The sequence below is a fragment of the Trachemys scripta genome, chromosome 3 (genome assembly GCF_013100865.1).
Source record: "Trachemys scripta elegans isolate TJP31775 chromosome 3, CAS_Tse_1.0, whole genome shotgun sequence".
NCBI classification, from domain to species: Eukaryota; Metazoa; Chordata; order Testudines; family Emydidae; genus Trachemys; species Trachemys scripta.
Window position 1 is genome coordinate 99162615 of NC_048300.1, and position 12324 is coordinate 99174938.

The following is a 12324-nucleotide window of genomic DNA, read 5'->3' on the forward strand; positions in this document are numbered from 1 at the left end:
AAGACCATCGTCATACACCGCCCCGTATTTGCTGCCAAGCACCCAGAAAGATGCCGAGGGCTATCAGTCATGCTGCACCGTCGTCTTAAGATGTAAAAAATAGATTTGCTCTGTATTCATTTGCTTCCCCCTCCCTCCGTCAAATCAACGGCTTGCTAAACCCAGGGTTTTCAGTTTAATCTTTGGTGGGGACCATTCTGTGTGACAGTTGTTTGTGTCTCTCCCTGATGCACAGCCACCGTTCTTGATTTTAATTCCCTGTGCCTGTACGCCATGTCGTCACTCGGCCCGCCCTCCCTCCTTCCCCTAGTCCGTCAGATACTACGTTTGCGCCACAGCTCAGAGAGCCGAGAAGCGGTTCGCGCCTTTTCTTTGAATTCTGGGTTGAGATCCCAATGCCCGGATGATGCAAAACAGTGTCGCGGGCGGTTCTGGGTACATGTCGTCAGGCCCCTCCCCCCTCGTCACAGCAACGCAGACAATAGATTCGTGCCTTTTTACCTGGGTTACCTGTGCAGACAACATACCACGGCAAGCATGGAGCCCGCTCAGCTCAGCTGAGCTCACCGTCACCATATGTCCTCTGGGTGCTGGCAGACGTGGGACTGCATTGCTACACAGCAGCAGCTGCTAACTGCCTTTTGGCGGTAGACTGTGTAGCATGAGTGATAGTCGTGGGGCTGGCAGCCGTAGGGCTGCATTGCACCAGCCCCTTGCCAGGCGATGGTATATTATGACTGGTACCCATCGTCGTCGTACTGGTGTGGCTGTCAATCATGGCCACCTGGGCAGACATGCTACTGTTTCGATGATGATGGTTACCAGTCGTAATATACTATTTTCTGCCAATTGCCCAGTATTGTCTGCTAAGCACCCAGAAGAGGCCGAGGGCGATGCTGGGTGCTGGCGGACGTGGGGCTGGCAGACGTGGGGCTGCATTGCTACACAGCAGCAGCCCCTTGCCTTTTGGCAGATGATGGTATTTTATGATTGGTAACCGTCATCATCGTACTGGAGAGGCTATCACTCATGCTGCACCGTCGGCTGCCAGCTTAAGATGTAAAAAATAGATTTGTTCTGTATTCATTTGCTTCCCCTTCCTCCATGAAATCAATGGCCTGCTAAGCCCAGGGTTTTCAGTTTAATCTTTGGGGGGACCATTCTGTGTGACAGTTGTTTGTGTTTCTCCCTGTTCCTGTACCTGTACGCCATGTCGTCACTCGGCCCTCCCTCCCTCCCGCCCTCCCTCCTTCTCCTGGTCCATCAGATACTACTTTCGCGCCTTTTTTCTGACCAGGCGCCATAGCTAGCACTGGGATCATGGAGCCCGCTCAGATCACCGCGGCAATTATGAGCACTATGAACACCACGCGCATTGTCCTGGAGTATATGCAGAGCCAGGACATGCCAAGGCGAAACCCGGACCAGGCGAGGAGGCGATTGCAGCGCGGCGACGAGAGTGATGAGGAAATTGACATGGACATAGACCTCTCACAAGGCACAGGCCCCAGCAATGTGGAAATCATGGTGTCACTGGGGCAGGTTCATGCCGTGGAACGCCGATTCTGGGCCCGGGAAACAAGCACAGACTGGTGGGACCGCATCGTGCTGCAGGTATGGGACGATTCCCAGTGGCTGCGAAACTTTCGCATGCGTAAGGGCACTTTCATGGAACTTTGTGACTTGCTTTCCCCTGCCCTGAAACGCCAGGATACCAAGATGAGAGCAGCCCTCACAGTTGAGAAGCGAGTGGCGATAGCCCTGTGGAAGCTTGCAACGCCAGACAGCTACCGGTCAGTCGGGAATCAATTTGGAGTGGGCAAATCTACGGTGGGGGCTGCTGTGATCCAATTTGCCAGGGCAATGAAAGACCTGGTGATAGCAAGGGTAGTGACTCTGGGCAACGTGCAGTCAATAGTGGATGGTTTTGCTGAAATGGGATTCCCAAACTGTGGCGGGGCCATAGACGGAACCCATATTCCTATCTTGTCACCGGAGCACCAAGCCACCGACTACGTAAACCGCAAGGGGTACTTTTCAATGCTGCTGCAAGCCCTGGTGGATCACAAGGGACGTTTCACCAACATCAACGTGGGATGGCCGGGAAAGGTACATGATGCTCGCGTCTTCAGGAACTCTGCTCTGTTTCGAAAGCTGGAGGAAGGGACTTTCTTCCCGGACCAGAAAGTGACCATTGGGGATGTTGAAATGCCTATCGTGATCCTTGGGGACCCAGCCTACCCCTTAATGCCATGGCTCATGAAGCCGTACACAGGCAGCCTGGACAGGAGTCAGGACCTGTTCAACTACAGGCTGAGCAAGTGCCGAATGGTGGTGGAATGTGCATTTGGACGTTTAAGAGCGCGCTGGCGCAGCTTACTGACTCGCTCAGACCTCAGCGAAAAGAATATCCCCATTGTTATTGCTGCTTGCTGTGCGCTCCACAATATCTGTGAGAGTAAGGGGGAGACCTTTATGGTGGGGTGGGAGGTTGAGGCAACTCGCCTGGCCGCTGATTACGCGCAGCCAGACACCAGGGCGGTTAGAGGAGCACAGCAGGGCGCGGTGCGCATCAGAGAAGCTTTGAAAACGAGTTTTGTGACTGGCCAGGCTACGGTGTGAAACTTCTGTTTGTTTCTCCTTGATGACCCCTCCAACCCCCCCCCCAACACGGTTCACTCTACTTCCCTGTAAACCGACCACCCCACCCCACCCTCCCCTCCCCTCCCGCTTGCAGAGGCAATAAAGTCATTGTTTTTTCACATTCATGCATTCTTTATTAGTTCCTTACAGAAGTAGGGGGATAATTGTCAAGGTAGCCTGGGATGGGTGGGGGAGGAGGGATGGAAAAGGACACACTGCATTTTAAAACTTTAACTCTTATTGAAGGCCAGCCTTCTGATGCTTGGGCGATCATCTGGGGTGGAGTGACTGGGTGGACGGAGGCCCCCCCACCGTGTTCTTGGGCGTCTTGGTGAGGAGGCTATGGAACTTGGGGAGGAGGGCTGTTGGTTACACAGGGGCTGTAGCGGCGGTCTCTGCTCCTGCTGCCTTTCCTGCAACTCAACCATACGCTCGAGCATATCAGTTTAATGGTCCAGCATACGGAGCATTGCCTCTTGCCGTCTGTCTGCAAGCTGACGCCACCTATCGTCTTCAGCCCGCCACTTGCTCTGTTCATCCCGCGATTCAGCCCGCCACCTCTCCTCTCGTTCATATTGGGCTTTTCTCATCTCCAACATTGACTGCCTCCACGCATTCTGCTGTGCTCTATCAGCGTGGGAGGACATCTGCAGCTCCGTGAACATATCGTCCCTCGTCCTACGTTTTCTCTTTCTAATGTTCATGAGCCTCTGCGAAGGAGAAACATTTGCAGCTGGTGGAGGAGAAGGGAGAGGTGGTTAAAAAAGACACATTTTAGAGAACAATGGGTACACTCTTTCATTACAAGGTCGCATATTTCGGCTTGCAGTCAGCCATGGTAGACCACAGTGTTTTGGCTTTTTTAACCTTCTTAACATGCGGGAAAGGTTGCAAACAGCAGCGCATTTCCCATATCAAGGATGAATTGGGTTGCCCATTTAAAATGGGGTTTCAATGTAAAAGGAGGGGGCTGCGGTTTCCCGGTTAACATGCGGCACAAACACAAGTAAACCACCCCCCCCACACACACACACGATTCTCTGGGATGATCACTTCACCCCTCCCCCCACCGCGTGGTTAACAGCGGGGAACATTTCTGGTCAGAAGAGCAGGAACGGGCGCCTCTGAATGTCCCCTTAATAAAATCACCCCATTTCAACCAGGAGAGCTTTCTGGAGATGTCCCTGGAGGATTTCCGCTCCATCCCCATACACGTTAACAGACTTTTCCAGTAGATGTACTGGCCGCAATTGCCAGGGCAAAGTAATCATTAAACACGCTTGCTTTTTTTTTGTTATGTTTACAAATATTTACAAAGTTACACTCACCAGAGGTCTCCTGTGTGCCCTGAGGGTCTTGGGTGAGTTCGGGGGTTACTGGTTCCAGGTCCAGGGTCACAAACATATCCTGGCTGTTGGGGAAACCGGTTTCTCCGCTTCCTTGCTGCTGTGAGCTACCTACAGTACCTCCATCGTCATCTTCCTCGTTCCCCGAACCGTCTTCCCTGTGTGTTTCTCCAGTGAGAGAGTCATAGCACACGGTTGGGGTAGTGGTGGCTGCACCCCCTAGGATCGCATGCAGCTCCGCGTAGTAGCGGCAAGTTTGCAGCTCTGCCCCGGACCTTCCGTTTGCTTCTCTGGCTTTGTGGTAAGCTTGCCGTAGCTCCTTAATTTTCACGCGGCACTGCTGTGTGTCCCTGTTATGGCCTCGGTCCTTCATGGCCTTGGAGATCTTTTCTAATACTTTTCCATTTCTTTTACTGCTACGGAGTTCAGCTATCACTGCTTCATCTCCCCATATGGCGAGCAGATCTCGTACCTCCCGTTCGGTCCATGCTGGAGCTCTTTTGCGATCCTGGGACTCCATCACGGTTACCTGTGCTGATGAGCTCTGCGTGGTCACCTGTGCTCTCCACGCTGGGCAAACAGGAAATGAAATTCAAACATTCACGGGTCTTTTCCTGTCTACCTGGTCAGTGCATCTGAGTTGAGAGTGCTGTCCAGAGCGGTCACAATGAAGCACTGTGGGATAGTTCCCGGAGGCCAATAACATCGAATTCCGTCCACACTACCCCAATTCCGACCCGCAAAGGCCGGTTTTATCGCTAATCCCCTCGTTGGAGGTGGTGTAAAGAAACCGGTTTAAAGGACCCTTTAAGTCGAAAGAAAGGGCTTCGTTGTGTGGACGTGTCCAGGCTTAATTCGGTTTAACGCTGCTAAAGTCGACCTAAACCCGTAGTGTAGACCAGGCCATCTATATATCCAGTTTCTCAAACTGCAGCCTCTACTGTGTTATTTGAGTACCATTGTAATGCACGTCAGGGTGGCCAGCAGAAAACAGGAATTCAGAGAAAAGTGTGCTACATTTATCCGTGAACCATGGTGACAATGGACCATAGTACAGAGATAACAGATTAGCAAACTATGAACACAGCAAAGGGCAAATGTCAGTCCCTAAACAAAGAGCTGGGAAGCCCAGGGCATGGGAAATATGTAGGAGATGAGGCATACACAGTCTTTAGTCTTTTGGGAAATGTGGATGTCATAGCCATTGCCAACTGATTGTTGCATGATGTTGCTTTGTATGTTGATGTTGTTTGCACAGTGTTTGATGGATGTGATTGTGGTGATGAATGTGTTATAGTCACTGGATGTTTTTGGCTCACGAAGGTGTGTTACTCCATGGTACAATGATAAGTTAGGGAATGTAGGTGCCCATCAGACATACAATTGATTACCTGTGTGTGTTCCTTCAGATACAAGCTTGTGACTGCAACATGGTATCAGTATATAATGATCATTGCTGCACTTCTGAATTATGTTTTGTTTCACTGACATAAAAACTGGCCTGTTCTAAGCTCTTGTAGTCCACGCTAACCCTGTCCCAGATCCCTGTCCCAGCCTTAGCATTTTACTAGATGGTTGTCAGAATGCATACCTTATGTGGACTGGGTTGTGTCCCTGCCTATGTTTCTACTTTGAGACACATTAGCAGCACCGTCCCCCTACCTTACACGCACAGTGTACTTTAGAGGCATCTTCCTGTTGGTGACTGTATACTCAACTACAGTATATTTTACCTTTTGTATGGGAATGGTAGAATTAAAGTAGTGCTGCCCATTTTTGTACTTCCTTGCCTTATCTCCAACAATCCTCTCAGGGCATAGTGGGAAGATTGGGGCCTATAACTAAATAATATTAAATGAATACCTGTCCTCCCTCCTGCACATACTTACCATATACCCTCTCCCACTATGTGTACATACTGCTTTCCTGAATCTGTGGAAAAACAGCAACAGAGGAAGCAATCCTTAAACATGTGTCAATGTATAAATAGCTCAGGTAAAAGCATATCAAAGGTTCTGTTGCACAACAGAACAATGCACCAGAATTTTCAGAAGGGCTCAGCATCTATAAACAAAGAAGCTCAGCAGGTTGGGTACTGAGATTCTCTGAAAATCAGGCAACACGTCTCACAATGGGAGCTGCTCAGTACTGAGCTCTTTTGAAAATCTGGCCCTATATGTAGTGGAAATGTCGTGTAACATTTAACCATGTAATTGTGTAACAGAAACAGGGGGAACTACTTTACACTGCTCTTGAGTTCCATTTGCACTGTGGCAGCTCTTCCAGACTCAGTTCCTCAAAGGTAGAAGTGCCTCTCAAAGATATTTGCTTCAGAAAGAAGAATTACATTTTCTTCCCAAGTCCATCTGTCTTGTATATAAAAGGCAATGGAAAAACTCTTTTTTACTTTCTAAATGATTTTTGTCATAAAATTGACTCCTGCTTACTTTCTGCCAACTCTTACATCATGCAGAAATATTACTATAAGAATATTAGACATTAGAACAGAAGCTCTAGGGGAATATTTCAAAGTGGTGCACACTGGAACTAAATCACAATTCTGGCTTGTTATTGGAAGTTGCCAAAAGAAGATTATTGGACAAAGGGACCAGCCATGTCCTGTGCCAGCCATGCCTGTGGTGAAAACCAGATTGGCAGGGCTCAAAGAAATCTGAAGATTCCAGAGACTGATAGTTGTCTCATAGGGAGATTAACAACAAGGTGATAATTGGTGAGATTCTCAAGAGGTTGATTCTTCAGCAAGAGCCCAACAGGAGCTTCTTTAAGAGATGCTGATAGCTTGTTCTTTTGAACAGAAGTGTTGACAGTTTCCCTCCAATAATGGAGCTTATGTCTCCTGTCTGTCTTTATCAGCCGAGTAAAACAGGAGTTAAGCTTGCAGATCATAGCCTGAATCTCTCAAGTACTTCTAGAATCCAAATGAGTTACACTAGCTGAAACTAAAACAGAAAAGACTTGTAATTTTCTCCCTGATATGCTTCAACAAACACTCTGGCTTGAATCTGAGATTTTTTTGCTGTGCTGTAGACTGAAGATCCTGAAATAGATTCACAAGATCCTAGGCTAACCTGCAGTAGAAGAGCTATCATCGGCCACATAGTCATTGAAGTCACCCAGAACAATAAGTCTTAATGACTCCAACACACTCTGGATGGAAACTCTATCATTTCCACCAGGGACTCTGGTCTGGTGGGCAGCTGTATAACAAAATCCATTTTAAGCTCCAACCCCGCATTCACCCACAATATGGATACATGCTGCTGACTTTTGTTTTGGAATGAGGGGCTGTAACAGAGGCTTATCTTTCTGTCATACAAATGAGCTCTGTCTCATTGGTTGGGTAGTTTAGTCTGCTAGTAAAGCAATACCCCTGCCCCTTTTGGGGGTTAAATGAAAGTCTAAGCAAAAAAGTCCAATAGAAGGTCAAAAACTTTCACCCAATCTTTTCCCTAAATCATAGTCCTCCCTTGAGGGTCTGTCAATCTCCACCCTTCTCTGGAGCATAGAAGAAATGTCCCCTGTGGTTCCATAGAGACAAAAGGAGTTCACACACTTCCTCGTCCATGAGCTTTAACCAGTTCTCAATAATACATGCACAGTGGGGGCCTCATTTGTGATCAAGCCATCGATAATATTAACCATTTTGGCCACTGACTTTGCATTAGACAATCTAATCAAAGACTTGGGTCCCTGACAGTTGACATCTTGCCCAAATAAGACACAAGATGGTGGACCAGTGGAACTGATATCTAGCACATTTTCTTCCTCAGCAAGACCTAGACAAGACTACAATAAAATATGCTTCATTACAGTTGTTCAACAGTACTGAAACCAGAATCTGTGCCTATTTAGATAATCCACAATGTCCATTCCTCGCATTCATCTTGACTAAATATCTTTTTTTTTTAACAGAGACGGTGAAGTTCAACTAGGTTTTAGCCATGTTCTTCTTCAGGTATTTTTTCACTAGTCGGTCAAACACAGCATCTGCTGTCTAACTCACTACAAATCAGTCCCTCTTCCTCTGTAGTCTGCAAATAGAATTTCAGTATGTCTCAAGAATAACTCAGATTTGTCTAATTCTATGAGCCCCCAAAGTAAAATAAAAGGAAACAGACAGATTAATAATGTCCTTAAATTTAAAAATTATTGCATTTTTACATCAGTTCTACTTAGGGTCTCCTTTGTGGAATTTCAAAGAATTTTATGCAACTGATCCATGAAAATTAAAAAAATATAATAACAAAATAAAACACCTAACTTCACTTTTAGTCTGATTAACTATTGTAACTGAATGTTGGAAAAAGCAATAATAGGCCAACTTTAACTTTAAGTAACAGCCATAACTTATTGTTGTTGTTATAACACGGAGCTACAAATTGCTTAGTTCTTGATAGTCTCCCTTTTCTCTATAAGTTTTGTTACTGCATTTAGGATCTCTGCTACCACAAAGCTCCCTCAGGCTGTGCATATAACAAAACACATGTGAACTGTAAACAATCCCTTATATGTATCTATGCTATCAGCTAAGCTGATTTATGTGCACAGGTTGCATATTGCTAGTCTATCAGAAAATCAGAAGAGCCCCAGTCATGTTTCCTTTGAATTCAGTGAGATTTACTATTGATTTGAGCAGAAATCTGGACTTGTGAGTAAGATAGTGGCCTGGGACTTGTGATATTGAGGTTTTATGCTTGGCTTTGCCACACACTTCCTGCGTGACACTAGCAAGTTATTAGGGGAATGATCCAAAGCCCACTGAAGTCAGTGGAAGTTGAGCCTTGTAATTCAGTGTGTTTTGGATCAGGCCCATAGCATTAGATTGAGTAATTTCTCTTCCCCTGTGTAAGAGGCAACACACAACAGGAGCAGGAATTATATGTCTCAGAAAGGTACACTTTCCTTCCTGCCCCTGAAGGTTAGCTATCTGCTACTGGCTGGTTATTAATCTTCATGCTGCATGCCACCTCAGCTGCGCTGCATGGCACATGGATGGTGGAGTCAAGACTCGGTCCATTCCCTGCCACTCTCCATACATACTTTAGCCAACTGTGTGTGGTGGAAGTGAGCAGACATGCCGTGACTGTAACCATGGTATGGGGGAGGTCGCACAGAGCAGTGGGGAAGTTTGCTCCCCACTTATGTCCCTGCCTGATTGCAAAATGCTAGGTCAGGATCTGGCCCTCAACTTTTTCTTTGCCTCAGTTTTCCATCCATAAAATTGGGATAATTATATTTCCCTATTGTGAGGATAAATGTATTAACTTTCTGAGAAGTAGTCAGATTCCACAGTGATGGTGGTCACCTAGAAAAAGATAGTTTTCAATAGGAGAAGATGCAGGTTGAAGGATTTAGCTGAATCCTAAAATTTAGCATGGGTTAGTTAGTGCACATTCATGCACATACACACGCACAAAACTTATACAGATGCAAGGAATTGGGGGAGAAGAGTACAAGGCCCTCTAAATATGACTACTGATTAATGCAGACCTGTTTGTTATCCTAACTGCCATGATTGTGAACTCTGACTCACCCAGAGACACATTTCCTTTAAAAAGATTATTTTAAAGATCCATTAAAACTCTCCTGTTTGCATCTGAGTCTCCTCTGATTTTTCCAGCAGACTGAAGTCTTTCTCTTATATCAGACTGTCCCAACAGACCAACAAATAAACCCCAACAGTCAGCTCTAACAGTGCTCTGACTCAGCCAGAACAGTAATAATGATTGACTTAGAATCTAGAATACCCATTTAACATCCTATCTCCTACTTTTCCAGATATTTTCTAGTTAGACCTGCATTAATTTTTTTAACTTGAGGCTCATAAAGTTCAAAAGCAGAAATATAGTTAAACTTCACAGTGGTCAAGGATTAATTGCTTGGATGAATTGGGACATATAAAAAGCCCCTGTAACTCAAGAAAGAAAGGGTAATTATTGATCACAGTGGCTATAAACCATTTTAAAGAACTTTTATGAATGGTGTAGCTATTTTATATGTTATAAATGTCAATTTATCGCAATTATAAATAATAGTACATCACAGTAAAAATCTTATTAATGTATATCAATATAAAATATGTTCCATCAAGTGGCACAATAACTCATGTTGATGGTTCTAGCCTTCCATTACTAACCTGACTGGATATTTAGGATATTTATAGTGGATTTAATTTATTAATAATAAGGTATTACTTGTGCCAACTATGTTATACAGATTAATAGTTTTTAAATGGTTAGTACTATTTAATGGTCTCTCCCTGAGCAATGAGAAATGCGCACTGTATGTTGAATGATGGAGGCAAATAATTCAAGCAATATCATTCCACTGGCATCAACATGGGAGACTTGAGAATGTTTTTTTTTTTAATGTATTACCAGAATTTTCAATCTGCAATGTATAACAAAGAACTATTTGTTTTAAAAGACCAAGTTGAGTTTATGAAGGGGAAAAAACCTTCAGTGTTTAATGGATGGAACAGAGAATGGAAATAACTGATAGAATGCAAAGAAATTTTGTTCTGTTTTGAATGCCTTACCACTGCTCCTGCCATCTGTCATGCATGTCTTCATGAAATAAACAATTTTCAGAAATGTTTGTCCTGAAAATGCAAATTATTATTATTTCTTATTTATTTCCAGTAATGCAAATGGATCTGTATTTAAGCCATTTTTGCATGAAGGTATTTGTTCATTGCCTACTTCAGAAAAATAGTTAAGATGCTGAAATTAAGCATCCCTATTCAGGAAGGGTGCTTAAGCACATGCTTAGCTTTAAGTATGGGAGAAGAGGGGATGGAGAAACTAGGACCCCAGTTCAGAAAGTATTTGAATACATGCCTAAATTGAAGCACATGGGCCCTGCTTCAGGAAGTCACTTAAATACATGTTAAAGTGTTTTCCTGAGTCAGGGCCCTTTACTTTGCTGGTTTCACTCAATGCTTCCACTCATTCCATCCACCCTGGTTCTCTCTTTACCCCTTTCTGTTTCTCTCTCCTTCATTTCCCCCTTCACTTGTCCCACCCTCCCTCGCTTGCTTTGTATTCCAGCCTTCTTTATTTTCTTGCTGGTCCCTCACTCTCTATGAGCCTGATCCACAGTTCATTGAAGGCAAAAGAAAAAAGCCCATTGACTTTAGTGGGCTTTGGATTAACCCCTATACATGCTCCTCAGGTGCCCAGTCCTACCCCTGCATCCAATTGCTACACCATCCGGTTTTCCTTGAAAATGCAGATCCTGGAGCAGAAAAGTTTCTAGACTTGCTGCATAAAGCGAAACAATATTATTGGGGTAATATGAATAGAGATTCCAAATCAGACGCAAGTTAGGGTCACCAGCTGGCTGAGCTGACTGCCACTACTCTTCTGAACTATTCCAGCAGCACTACACTTGAGTTGAACTCTCTGAAACATTTTGTTTTCTCAGCGCTTAGATTTTTGGTACTGTAACAATCTGTATAGTGGGAGAGACAGGGTGCTGAGAGCCATTGAACCAAACTGTAAACCCTGTATATAATGGAAACCACTTCAAGCCAAGGAGTGCAGCAGCACCCTGAGTTCCAGCACCTATACCTTCAAGTATGTGTACGCTGCAATAAGACATCTGTGGCATAGTTGTGGGTGGCCCAGGTCAGTTGATTCGGGCTCAGGCTGTGGGGCTAAATAGTGCAGTGTAGACACTCGGGCAGGAGCTTGGGCTCTGAAACCCCATGAAGTGGGTGGGTCTAAGAGCCCTGTCTCCAAGCTAGAGCCCAAGCTTGTACACTGTGATTTTTGGGTAAGTGTGAACTACAATGCAACCCCAGGGTTAGTGGAATTTAAGTCGGTTGACCTGTGTTAGGGAATCCAGGGGCTGAGCCTCTGCACATTCAGAATTTTCTAACCTGGGCTTGAATCGGGGGCTCTGGTGTCTACACTGTAGTATACAGACCTGAATCAAACCAACCATATCCCAGACTCCCTAATGACCACCCCAAATGTGGTCACACTAGCCCTTTAGCTGTGGTGCACTGTGGGAAAGCTTTACTGACCACCCTGCACCTGATAGGAAGTTTGAACAGCCTGCCAAGCAACATGGAGGAGACCCCTTTTCAAGAAGACTCCTCTTGCTTGCACTTTGATTCCTGTGGAAACAGGCAGAGCTTTCATGAGGCACTGGTGGACATTTTGGCAGTGTTTTCTGACCCACCAAAGGTGCGTAACAGAGCTTTGGATGGAACAAGAGGAGGAGGAAGAGTAACCTGGCATGGCAGACTCGCACTAGCTGATGCTGCTCGTTACACTCAGCATAGCCACTGATGCCCCCTATGAATACT